The sequence below is a fragment of the Silene latifolia genome, chromosome 6 (assembly GCF_048544455.1).
Source record: "Silene latifolia isolate original U9 population chromosome 6, ASM4854445v1, whole genome shotgun sequence".
In the NCBI taxonomy this organism is placed as follows: domain Eukaryota; kingdom Viridiplantae; phylum Streptophyta; class Magnoliopsida; order Caryophyllales; family Caryophyllaceae; genus Silene; species Silene latifolia.
In genome coordinates this window covers 36,306,892-36,321,163 of record NC_133531.1, presented here as the reverse complement: position 1 = coordinate 36,321,163, position 14,272 = coordinate 36,306,892, and the positions used below count along the sequence as shown (strand labels likewise).

General features: G+C 40.3%; 1 non-coding gene across 1 annotated transcript; it reads left to right on the top strand.

Moving 5' to 3' along the window:
- The first annotated feature begins 11,300 nt into the window (after positions 1 to 11,300).
- Positions 11,301 to 11,407, top strand: LOC141589000 (small nucleolar RNA R71). Its single transcript, XR_012519961.1, has one exon. It is a non-coding gene; the product is annotated as a small nucleolar RNA R71 (small nucleolar RNA).
- The last annotated feature ends 2,865 nt before the right edge of the window (positions 11,408 to 14,272 follow it).

Sequence of the window (14,272 nt, the reverse complement as noted above, 5' to 3'; positions counted from 1 at the left end):
CAAACCAAATCACACAATGTCCCCATTGTGCAAAATCATATAATGAAATAAAAGGGAAACGGGAATTTGCGTTAAATTAATTAAATAAGACATGAAGTAAGGACTCGGAAACTCACAAGACTTTAAGCGCAGCAAAAGGAAACCTCCCCTAACCAGCGTGAGCTAGGAGGTTTCGGTAGCCAGCAGTGCTACCAATAAGTACCTGAAAAGACAGAAAATACCGCGCATAAAACGAGAAAACAATTTATGAAACGCGACATTATGTGTAAAATAAAGAAATGGAAGAAAACAGAAACGAAACGGAGAATAAAGTGGGGAAAAGACTCCCTCAACTTCCGCAAAGCGACCAAACACAGCAGGGGAATGATCGAAAACAGGTACAGCAGCGAACATGGTCGATCGACCACATCACCCAGTCGATCGACCAAGGTGAACAGGAACAGAAGCTCCTGGAATTCGTAGCTCAGTCGATCGACCATAGGAGGCAGTTGATCGACTGAAATACCTGCTGTAAGTTCTGATTTCTTCGAATTAGCTCAATAAATTGAGCTATCAAGGTCTATAAACCTGCAAATACACACAATAACGCGCCCAAAATTGCGCAAAACCCAAAGCAATAGTCTAAAGTGTTCGAAATCCTAAGCAAACTTATTAAAATGCGAAGTCTCGCGCACACGAAAAACGATAAATAGTCTTAAAAGGCAATAAAATGTTGTAAAGTCTCAATCAACTAATAGTTGATCAAGAACGGCCACGGAATGGCCCACTTGCTCGGCTTCTGGTTACAAGAAGTAGCCTCTACAGTGCTCATCTTCTTAGCTGCACTCTTCTCAACTCCAGCATCCGCGGAACTCAACGGATCAACGGCTTCAACATCTTCCCAATCAATGACTTCTTCTGGCTCATCAGAATCCAGATCAGACTCCCTCACTTTGACTGGTTCCTCATCAGGCTCCTCATCAGTGCCATAGCTAAGACATCCTAGACCGCCTCTTTGAACGATTAGCTCCTTCACAGTTGGAGCAACATGCGGCTCTTCCTTCCCCAAACCAGCTCCTGCAACATCCCAAACAGAAGAATCTTCCTCCAATTTGCTCCCAATCTGGGGCGGAGGTGTTATAGCTGTAACACCCCGGTTTATGAAGGAGCCTTTAGCAAGACGTTCCCTAATAAACCGGACTGTTACCATCTCGGTTTCCCGAGGTAGTGAATAACAAGGTACAACGACACCAAAGTACTTTAAATTAAAACTTAACGATTACATGTTTATTACAAATTATCCAACCAAACTTAAGATAAATAAATACAACTCGCAATGAAAATAAATTAAGTGATAAAATCTTCTATGTGGTCTAGACTTCTAGGTAGATTGGCCAAGTCCTCACGCATCCCATAGCTCCCAAGTCAGCTAATCTTTAGTACCTGTCAAATCTGCTCCCCATTATGGTTCATCACAGGTGTTCACGAATACACAGGGTCAACCACGAGGTTGAGTAGGGAAAACAATGAAACAACAAAATATGCTATGCATGCTCCTCCGTCACCTCCATCTCCACCTCAACTCCTATATCATAACTCATTTCTCGTAACTCATATCTCATAACTCATAACCCGGACAACCCAGCCATACCGATCCCCGGTAGACTATATACATCGACCGTAGCCGATCTGCCAGCTCGCAGCTGAGGACACCAGGGCAAGTCCTGCAGAACCCGCCTGGGCCTTATCACAACCTCATCATCACCACACCATATCACATCATCATCCTCCACCTCCAATGCATATGAAATGCTCAACAGTAATCAAAGCAACTTAATATGTATACCAATGAATGAAATCATGCCAGCTATCAAAATGATGAGATAACATAGTCAACACGAACAGTTCAGTCCACCACACTCCAGTATAAGAAACATAACATAATCACAACCACGAACGAGTCAACGATCACAGCTTGGTCACTTAAAACACAACAATCAACACAATTTAACAACACCGGTAAGTCAAGTGTATTTCCCTACCTCGAATCGAAAAATAGTCGGAAGCTCGGTGATAATCCACAATAATTCGCCCTCTGAAAGATAATGAAATGATAACCAATTACTTAACTATTCCCGTTCCCAAAATAGAAGTTACTAAAAATAGAATTTCTTAAAATGGAAACTTTCCCGATATAGTAACTTTTCTCTTTAACAAACCCGACTCAAAACCCGTCTCTAATTATTTTAAATAACTCGGGGATTAAATTAAATAAATTATTTAAAGGACTCGGGAATAAAATTAAATACGAATATGATACATAAAAGATTAAACGAATTAGACGATTTAGAAAACCCGAATCAAACATAAAACAACTCACAACCCAACTTAAACCCGTCTTTAATTATTTAAAAGACTCAGAAACAAATTAATTAAATAAGGATACGATAACTTAAATAATAAGGACACAAAACAAACCCGCTAAATAACACGCCCCAACCACGGTTTCCAGCCCATTTCCCGACTCCACACGCCACCCAACCACCGTGACAACCACCAGCCGTGTCCCCCACTTCGACCCAGCCACCAACCACCGACCCCAAGGTGGTCGATCGCCGCCGGCGAGTTGAACCGGGTCCGTCATTTGGCCTGGTTCACCGCCAAGCCTCACCAAGCACCCCTTTTTCCCTACGCACCACCACCGCACCCATCACTCATCCCCGCCAAACCACCACCTACCCGCTCGCCGTCGACCCACAACCACGACACCGTGGCACCACCATTTCGACCTCCCCCGAGTCCACGGTGGTGCCACCCCAACCTAACCATCTAAAACACCTTAAAACCGCTGCTTAAACCCGATTACTACCCCCATGTCGATGCCGCCTTACACAGCCACAACCACCACCCATAACCACCCTAACCACCACCACAACACTCGTCACCAACCACCCTACTCCCTTACCCTGGTAACAACCACCATCAACACCCTTATAAGACACGAAACAACCACCAATAACTCGACAGCAAACTGAAAACAGAGGAAAGGGGTTGACTCTTACCTGTTTCCGCCACCACAACCGCCACCAGGGCCACCCACGGCCGTCGACAACAGTCCCTATCTCTTCCTTGCTTCGCTGACAACACCCACGACCACTCTCTCTCCCTCTCTATGCGCGAAATCAGATGTTTTGGTGTTGGTGAAGGAGGGAGGCGGGTTGAGGTGTTGCTAGGGTAAAATTAGGTTAAAACTTAGGTTAGAGAAAGATGTTGGGTGTTGGGTTAATTGGGTTAAACACGATATTGGGTAAACCCAAATGGGTCGAGGGTAAATGGTCTAGCTCACGTCTCGAATACCATATAAACCCGTCTCAGATAACTTATGCAACAACTCGATTTTACGATATCCACACGACTAAACAATTAACTCGACTCAACTATTATCCCGACATAATTGGTAATATAAAAAAAAATACATAATAATTAATATATAAAAATATCCGTTTACTCGATTATATAAAATACGGGGTATTACAGTCTTCCCCCCTTAAAATGAACTTCGTCCCGAAGTTCGCTCCCGTACTCAAACCTCAGAAGGGTACACTATATCATACATACGGACGTCACGCATTTCTAACACAGTTAACACACACTTTTGACACATCAATTAAACATAACAGACACGAAATGTTACATTCTGCCCTCCTAAAAATAAACTTCGTCCCGAAGTTTAACTCATTTTCACTTAACCCAACTAACTACAACTAATAACTACCTGAGAACACAAATGCATAACAACTAAATAATCGTCTGAGAACACCGTCGTCTTCCATCTAAATTCTGATCTCGAACTCAAGTAACTCAATAACCATGATCACACTGGACCGTAAACATAACTCGGCACAAAGGCCCCACAACTCATAACTCAATACCAGTAGTTTGACTTATATTCCCCTTTTTCACCTCAACCAACTAACAGAAGTATGAATAAAACGTATAGAACTCATTTGCATAGATACCCCACAACGATACCCCACAACGAAACATCTACTTGGTCAAAACTACCATCTACAAACAAGTGCAACATAAACATTAAGATTTTACAATCCTACCCGACTAGAAACATGGTTACGTCCTCGTAACCTCTTTTCAATTTTCATATACCTATACAACAAAATCATTATCAACCACATGTGACAGGAAAGAATACATGATAAGAGATTGCGCATCAACATTAAAGTCGAAACGAGGTTTTATTAAGGAATTAACTGATTGTCAACAAGTAGCATTCATTACTAGCTCATGCTTAACTTAAAACACAACCTCAAACTAAAAGAACAACAAGAAAGGAACCAAGGTTTACACGGTTTCACCACTAAACAAGTTTGATGATCAATTATAGACTATGAACGAGCGAGAGCAAAATCAACAAAACAATTTAAGAACTTCTCACATTTGTAAACATACCACAGAAATAGATCTACCACTATTATCTATCACAATCACAGGATCTTATTGACACGTCCATTCAACCCTTTATTCACTCATTGGTTTAGGTCACGAATTAGGTCGATGAATTTAAGCAATCACCAACATACCCATAATTCATACTTTAAATTATAAAAATTGTTTGCACGATATCAATTCTGAAAACATGTTTCTCAATAAGAGTAACTACATATGATCTATGACAACGACAATATTACTTCCATATCACACCTATGTTTCACATTTTAGCAACCATATCATTCAATTGTGTCCAGCAACTTGGTAGAATTCATTCTCAGCAAAACAAGAGATATTGTATAAATAGTTTAAACATATACATTTGCCATCATATACTTTGTAGAACACTAGCTATGATAAAAGATTAGCAACTTGAACAACTTCTCTGATTTGCATGATTGAATAATTAGGCAACTCGTAGGCTCAATTAAATGTAACTATAATGACTATCATTTAAACCCATGCATATCATGTGAATCATCAAAAGAGTTATCCCATTATAATTGCCAACATAGTTATCATGACAATTTTTATTTTAATATAATTGATAGTAACGATTCGAGAATATAAATATGCCAACTGTCGTGTTATATCAAACAGTTTCCTTTATAACGAACATATTCAATAAGAAATAACAACACTGTTTATTATCATGTTATAGGTTTAGGTTCAACTGAAATACTTTATGGCAATGAAAGTACTAAGCATAACTAGAGGCGCACAAATTCGCATAGAAGACATTGGAACTCAGATGACACCCTACACGTGTGAACATTTAGACACAATTATTATAATTATTCATGCGTGTATATTAGAACGATCAATTAACTTTTAACACCATCAACTTACCAAGATATGACAATATAGTTTTATATTTATATATATACCCGACCACTATGCAAATAGGATGGACATACTAGAGATATTACAACATGCCAAACATACATAAAATATGCAACAACCGGACTCTTTTAAAATATTTCACCCTTGATTAAGAGCCAATTTAAGCTATCCAATTTTACTCACGCTATCATGCCAACAATGTTATCAACTAGACTTTAAGTTTATCGCCTGTTAAGATACATAACTACTGAACATGCGTGCTACTATCATCATATAAAACATTATAAGATCACATTAATAAGGCTCATGATATAACCAAACAATTATATGAAAACTCATATAGTACGCACATTTTACAAGTCATGATTCACGTTGTAACTTTCAAAAATCACAAATAAATAACCGTCCAACGAATACTTGAGTTAGATTACTTTTTATAACATACCGAGAGTTAAAAACACAGGGGAAAAAGAATTATGTCTAAAGCACAAGGATTTCATTTTTAAAGCATTTTACGACTCAGTTGTTCCAAATAAGTATGTGACGGCAATTGGTTCGAAACTTGGGTCAGTTTGCAAAACGTACCATTTAATATAGAAACATCAAGAATTTTCGTGGCTTAACAATTTGAAAACATATGCGAATCTTCTGATCGATGGAGTTGGAATTATGCAAAAATTATCAATACAATTTAAATGAGAATTTTTACAAAATCATTGGTCAAAACTTCACTGCACAGGAACTCCCTGACCACAGCCCACTAAAATATTTATTACTCCTAATCCGTATATCATATAAGTATGAAACTAACGCCAAATGAACACTAACTCACGAGGCTATATCTCACAAAATTTTCATCCATAGGGGATTAACAGAAAAGAAATGACAGCAAGATCAATTAGGGAGTAAAATCAAACAACGTGTTTCAGCACTAGGTCATTCACCTACTATGTTCCAAGCTCTTACAACCACACTATCGGTACCAACTCATCCTAACTTAAATCTCACACTGTATACCTTCGTAACATCTACCCCATAGAATCCTGTTGCATCTCGATCTACTCCTTAAATCTAATCACGATTGCTATAACTAGAAACATGCAATTCAATAGTGTTTCTTATTACTATCACAAGACTATACTAGCATGGCTTTGGGATCACATAACCGCATATCACTAGACATAATAGTACTATCAGCACATCATTCAACATCCACCTAGGTAAATATCATAATTTCGTAATTATTTTCACGCTCACGATTACCACATTCCAACACTTCATTGATTATCAATCTGAACACGAAGATTTATTTCTCATTTCCACAACATCATATGATCACATCATCATTCATACAAAATACTTACCTTAACGTTGTCCTGTAGTATGGCTAGAACATATGGGTCTCAAGGTATACATCAACCCGCTTATATCCAAGGTTTTCCTTCTAACTACCCCATTCACTCGTTTTCTCTTGGGTTGCACAGTTCAAAACCGAGAGGGCAAAAGAGCACGCATTAAGGGCGCCTTCTTAACCGCACCGTGAGCTCCTAGCGTTTATTCCCAGGGTTCATTTTATTTAGACACATCCTACGTTCATTGGGTTCATTGGTTTAGGCCCGAGGATCGTTCTCTCTGATACCACTTTGTAACACCCCGGTTTATGAAGGAGCCTTTAGCAAGACGTTCCCTAATAAACCGGACTGTTACCATCTCGGTTTCCCGAGGTAGTGAATAACAAGGTACAACGACACCAAAGTACTTTAAATTAAAACTTAACGATTACATGTTTATTACAAATTATCCAACCAAACTTAAGATAAATAAATACAACTCGCAGCGGAAAATAAATTAAGTGATAAAATTCTTCTATGTGGTCTAGACTTCTAGGTAGATTGGCCAAGTCCTCACGCATCCCATAGCTCCCAAGTCAATTAATCTTTAGTACCTGTCAAATCTGCTCCCCATTATGGTTCATCACAGGTGTTCACGAATACACAGGGTCAACCACGAGGTTGAGTAGGGAAAACAATGAAACAACAAAAATATGCTATGCATGCTCCTCCGTCACCTCCATCTCCACCTCAACTCCTATATCATAACTCATTTCTCGTAACTCATATCTCATAACTCATAACCCGGACAACCCAGCCATACCGATCCCCGGTAGACTATATACATCGACCGTAGCCGATCTGCCAGCTCGCAGCTGAGGACACCAGGGCAAGTCCTGCAGAACCCGCCTGGGCCTTATCACAACCTCATCATCACCACACCATATCACATCATCATCCTCCACCTCCAATGCATATGAAATGCTCAACAAAGAATCAAAGCAACTTAATATGTATACCAATGAATGAAATCATGCCACTATCAAAATGATGAGATAACATAGTCAACACGAACATTCATCCACCACACTCCGAAGATAAGAAACATAACATAATCACAACCACGAACGAGTCAACGATCACAGCTTGGTCACTTAAAACACAACAATCAACACAATTTAACAACACCGGTAAGTCAAGTGTATTTCCCTACCTCAGAACTGCAGTCAAATAGTCGGAAGCTCGGTGATAATCCACAATAATTAAGCCCTACGAAAGATAATGAAATGATAACCAATTACTTAACTATTCCCGTTCCCAAAATAGAAGTTACTAAAAATAGAATTTCTTAAAATGGAAACTTTCCCGATATAGTAACTTTTCTCTTTAACAAACCCGACTCAAAACCCGTCTCTAATTATTTTAAATAACTCGGGGATTAAATTAAATAAATTATTTAAAGGACTCGGGAATAAAATTAAATACGAATATGATACATAAAAGATTAAACGAATTAGACGATTTAGAAAACCCGAATCAAACATAAAACAACTCACAACCCAACTTAAACCCGTCTTTAATTATTTAAAAGACTCAGAAACAAATTAATTAAATAAGGATACGATAACTTAAATAATAAGGACACAAAACAAACCCGCTAAATAACACGCCCCAACCACGGTTTCCAGCCCATTTCCCGACTCCACACGCCACCCAACCACCGTGACAACCACCAGCCGTGTCCCCCACTTCGACCCAGCCACCAACCACCGACCCCAAGGTGGTCGACTGCCGCCGGCGAGTTGAACCAGGGCCGTCATTTGGCCTGGTTCACCGCCAAGCCTCACCAAGCACCCCTTTTTCCCTACGCACCACCACCGCACCCATCACTCATCCCCTGCCAAACCACCACCTACCTGCTCGCCGTCAGCCCACAACCACAGACACCGTGGCACCACCATTTCGACCTCCCCCGAGTCCACGGTGGTGCCACCCCAACCTAACCATCTAAAACACCTTAAAACCGCTGCTTAAACCCGATTACTACCCCCATGTCGATGCCGCCTTACACAGCCACAACCACCACCCATAACCACCCTAACCACCACCACAACACTCGTCACCAACCACCCTACTCCCTTACCCTGGTAACAACCACCATCAACACCCTTATAAGACACGAAACAACCACCAATAACTCGACAAAGAAATCGAAAACGAGGAAAGGGGTTGACTCTTACCTGTTTCCGCCACCACAACCGCCACCAGGGCCACCCACGGCCGTCGACAACAGTCCCTATCTCTTCCTTGCTTGTGACAACACCCACGGCCACTCTCTCTCCCTCTCTATGCGCGAAATCAGATGTTTTGGTGTTGGTGAAGGAGGGAGGCGGGTTGAGGTGTTGCTAGGGTAAAATTAGGTTAAAACTTAGGTTAGAGAAAGATGTTGGGTGTTGGGTTAATTGGGTTAAACACGATATTGGGTAAACCCAAATGGGTCGAGGGTAAATGGTCTAGCTCACGTCTCGAATACCATATAAACCCGTCTCAGATAACTTATGCAACAACTCGATTTTACGATATCCACACGACTAAACAATTAACTCGACTCAACTATTATCCCGACATAATTGGTAATATAAAAAAAAATACATAATAATTAATATATAAAAATATCCGTTTACTCGATTATATAAAATACGGGGTATTACAATAGCAGAAACAGGCATAGAAACAGGCATGTCAGAAAGCACAAAATAAGATTTCTTTTCAGAAACCGTATTACAAGTGACTGGCTACATGGGGTCTTTCTTCTTAGCTGTCTGGGCAAAGACAATGGAATGTTTCCCTACTTTGAAGGTTAAAGCCCCTGAACCAACATCAATAACTGCACCAGCAGTGTGCAGAAATGGTCTACCCAATATGATAGGAATGTGGGCATCCTCGGGCATATCTAGTACAACGAAGTCAACAGGGAAAAAGAACTTTCCTATTTGCACATGAATGTCTTCCAAGACTCCTATAGGCTTGACCGCAGATCGATCAGCCATATGTACTGTCATGTTCGTGACTGCAAACCTAGTTAATTTCAACTTCCTAGCAAGACTCAAAGGCATGACACTAATACTGGCTCATAGGTCACACAAGGCCTTCTCAATAGAAAAGGTGCCAATACTCCATGGGACTGAAAAACTACCTGGGTCTTCTAGCTTATGGGGTGCAGTGTGGGTCAGATAAGAACATGACTCCTTAGTTAGTGCGACAGAATGCACAGTTTCAAGTGACTTCTTTTTAGACAACAGTTGCTTCATAAATTTCATGTAAGAAGGCACTTGATTAACTAATTCAAGAAAAGGAACTTGTACGTTTAAGCTACGAATAACATTTTCAAATTTATTAAACGATACCTGTTCCTTCGTCGGCACTAATCTCTCCGGATAAGGGGCTGAAAGAAGTAACTTAGCCCTCTCCTCTAGGTCTCTCATGCCGGCATCGGTGGACTTAGGCTGAAAATCCACTACCTTCTCCTTGTTGAAGCTCGAACCCTCTTCAGACCGTCTCAAAAATGAACCATTAATCGTCATCGGGTCGTACTTCGGAACCGGAACCCGACCCATCAAAGATTTGGGTCTTGCCTCAATATTTTCGGAGTAGTCGTACCCAAAAACAAGTGGTCCCTCAAGTTATTTGGCATTGGAGGATGAAAAGACTCACCATCAGCGCGTTGTCGGTCGATCGACCATGCATGTCGGTCGATCGACCCGACTTCTACAGACCACAGTTGTTTCACTTCGCGCTTCAGTCGATCGACCGGGTATGTCAGTCGATCGACTGACATACCTGGCAAACGTCTTTTTCTTGCCACTGTTTACCACGGCCTTTGTCTTGCTCGGTTCCACCACATCTTTTCCAGCGACATCCTCAACCATAGCGGGCCCATCAAGGGTAGACCCACTCCTCAAAGTAATAGCATTAAGGGTCTCCTTTTGATCAGTTTGCGTCGGTAAATGTCCCGGAGCTTGAGTTGTATTCTTGCTAGCCAATTGAGCAATTTGGCTCTCCAACATCTTCATTCCGGCCTCTCTAGCTTGAGACTCTTTCAGCAACAAATTTTTCAATTCGGCAAATTCGGAGCCTTGGGACTGTTGCTGCTGCTGCGGAACATACGGAGGCTTTCGGATTCTTGACATTCTGGCTAGTCCACCTAAAGTTTGGATGGACATTCGGCTCAAAATTATTGTTTGTCTGCCTATAATGTTGAAAGGCAGCACAAGACTCATAGGGATTAGGACAGTTGTCTGAAACATGTCCTTCTCCTCCACATATCTTGCTGGCGAAAGGACCATCTGAAACAGCATTCACATGATAGATCCCTTCTTTTGAAGCTCCTCCCAACTCGTACTTATCAAATCTCGCCGTAAGAGCCTCTAATGCAGCTACAGAAGGGATTCAGCACTTCTCCTTTGATTTCCCCTGGAATTCCCATACTCAGCTTTATGGGTGGCCAAATCATCAATAATTTTCCACACCTTAGTCTCTCCAACATTCTCCTGGAATCTGCCACTAGCTGCCGCATCCAGGATAGCCATCTGATCGTCATAAAGCCCATTATAAAATTGATTGCATAGGCTCCATTTCTCAAACCCATGATGCGGAATGGTTCGCACCGGCTTCTTGAAACGGACCCACGCCTCATGAAAGTTCTCATCAGGACCCTGTTTAAAGCTCGTGATCTGGGTTCTAATGGCATTAGTCTTCGAGGCAGAGAAATATTTCTTGTAGAATGCTAGGGCCAAAGAATTCCAGTCAGTGATCCCATTAGCAGCTCGATCCAGGTCTCTGTACCACTCCCTAGCAGCATCACGAAGAGAGAATATAAACATAGTTTCCTTCACCGGGTCCTGGGTCACACCAGTTGGTGGGGGTATGGAACAGTAATAATCAATGAATGTCTCCGTATGCTTGGCTGCATCTTCATTTGCAGCTCCCCCGAATTGGTTTCTCTCAACCAAATTAATATAAAAAGGCTTCGGCTCGAATTTTTTGTCCTCCGAAGGTAATGAGAATCCCTTATAAAGATTCGCAGCTGTCGGCTCCGAGTGACTGGCTATACTTGCTTCTTCAGCCATGTCTGGAAAATCTGGAGATGTGACGGTCTCAGCTGAAGAAGTGGAAATAGGAGATGAATGTGGATCCTCCTCAAATAGCTCGTTCTCATAGTAACTTGACAGAGTACTCAGCTCTTCCCTTGTCGGCAATACTCTAGATGATCGTCTCAACTCACGCAAAGTCTTCTCAATCTCGGGATTGAACGGTAGTAATTCACCACTCTGTGACCTGCGCATAAGAAGAAACTACAAATAGAATATGAGAATAGTTTAAGGAACAGATGTCCCTTAAACTAAGAAAAAGACTAAAAAAACAAAACAACTAAAAATTTTAAACAATTGCCTCCCCGGCAATGGCGCCAAAATTTGATGCTCGTCGTTGTGTGCACCAAAAATAATATTTATAATACCTATTAAAACTAACATAAGCTAGTGGTAACAGGGTCGAACCACAGGGAGGCGATGCAATTATTAGTTGTCTAATTTTAAGTCCAAGGTAACAAGTGTAGGGGTTTGATTTAATTTGGTCTAAAACTAATGGCAACAAATGAAAAGTAAACTAAATAAACGGATGAAATCAATAATTAAAAGGGTGCTAAGATGGTCGGTTTACTATAGTTTCGGCGGCAATGTACTAAGTAGGTCTAAAACAAACACGTGAGACGGGAAAATAAGAAGTCCTCTCGGTCCATTCTTACAGGTAGCATCTTTCGATCTCGCTACAGGTCCCTAATATCACTAATACTAACTTTCGTCCTGAAAAGTGACTAAAAAGGCTAAATTAACTCATCTCTCGATCTTATTAATTTAGTCGTCTCAATTAAGTAGGCTATCTCCCTTCCCTATCTTTCGATCTTTATCGGGTCGGTCAAATCCTAGGCATTCAACTAGTCGTGTGCACTCGATTCGTCAAACATACCAATTTAATTAATTAAAACGAAGGTGATCTCACGTGGTCGGTCGATCGACCAGGTAGGCCAGTCGATCGACCAAGGCGCGATTCGGGTCTACTATTCTAATGCCACCTACTTCTACAGATTCCCTACATCCTAGCACAAGGGACTTAGCTACCCATACTGGAAATAATGACAGCAATAAACTTAACAATTAAAACATTTGAATTCATGCTTAAATTAATTAAACGAACAATTAACATAAAATAATAATTTTGCTTCGGGAGATCTAACCTAGCGATTCTATACTACGAACGAAAGCAATAAAACTAAATATCTAAACAGAAGAATACCGTGTAGAGGAATTGCAGAAGAAAGATCAAAACCGAATACGAAACGAAACTTTATTGACGGAAATAGTCTAACTAACGAATGTTGAATTGTATCTAAGACTGAATGATAAAAACTGAATTAAAGCTTGATGATTATTCTGAATAACCTAGGTTACGTTATATAGAATATCGCGTAACACTTATTCCTAAACCTAATATACAATGGGCTTTGGAAATCTCGTTATATTAATTCACGTCAGAATTAACGATATGGTCGATCGACCATAGCAGCAGGTCGATCGACTGAACTATGCTGAACAGTAGCTTCTGTAAGTCGTGGGTTGGTCGATCGACCATGGAGGCCAGTCGATCGACTGCTTTAGCTGATAGTCCACTTCTAATTCTTCATAAAATTATTTTTCAGGCCTCGAAATGTGCACCAAGCTCGTTCCTTAAGTAAATACTTCACGTCAAATGCAATGCAAGATACTCGGGGACGGATTTAGCTCAATATCTACTCATTTCCGCATAAATCTGTAAAATTACATAAAAATACGAAAGTAGACGAAATGGGGCAAATAGTAGCCTTAAACTACATAATTGAGCTCTGAAATGCGTGTAAAATAGGGTGTAAAACATCATATAAAAGACACGCATCACCCGTCTCGACTTATCTCGATCCATCTTGTTCACTCATTTTTCCGTCTCATTATTCCTCCTTACTTACACATTATTATAATAAAGTAATATTAATACTAATATTATACATGAATCCGACAATTATTAATTCCAACTAAGACGATTAATTATTATAAATTAGTAATTAAATTAGCTATTTAATCATTTAAGCACGCAAAATTGAGTCGGGGTAAGGTATAAATGAGGGCTAAAATGCGACTAAAATTCAACTTATCAGTTTCTTTCTTTTGTATAATTTTTCAATGCAATTCTCGACGCATTTTTTACTTTGGGTCATTTAGAAAAAACCTTGTTGAGTTTATGGATCCAGTACATAAGCGGAGGAGTGTAGCACCCATAATTACCCGGCCAAGGTAACTAAGGGTGCTACCATCTCGGTTGCCCGAGGCAGTGCATCAAAACTACAATTAAGAAACATTTATTATAATTTACAAATTTAAATGTCATTACAAAATGAATTATACATGTTGTGAATTTTAGAAATACAACGTTTAATAACTCTAAAGGTGATCTACGTCATCTCTAAGCAGATAACTCAACTAAACTTCAACAAGTCCATGCTCGTCCCATGTCCCACTCGT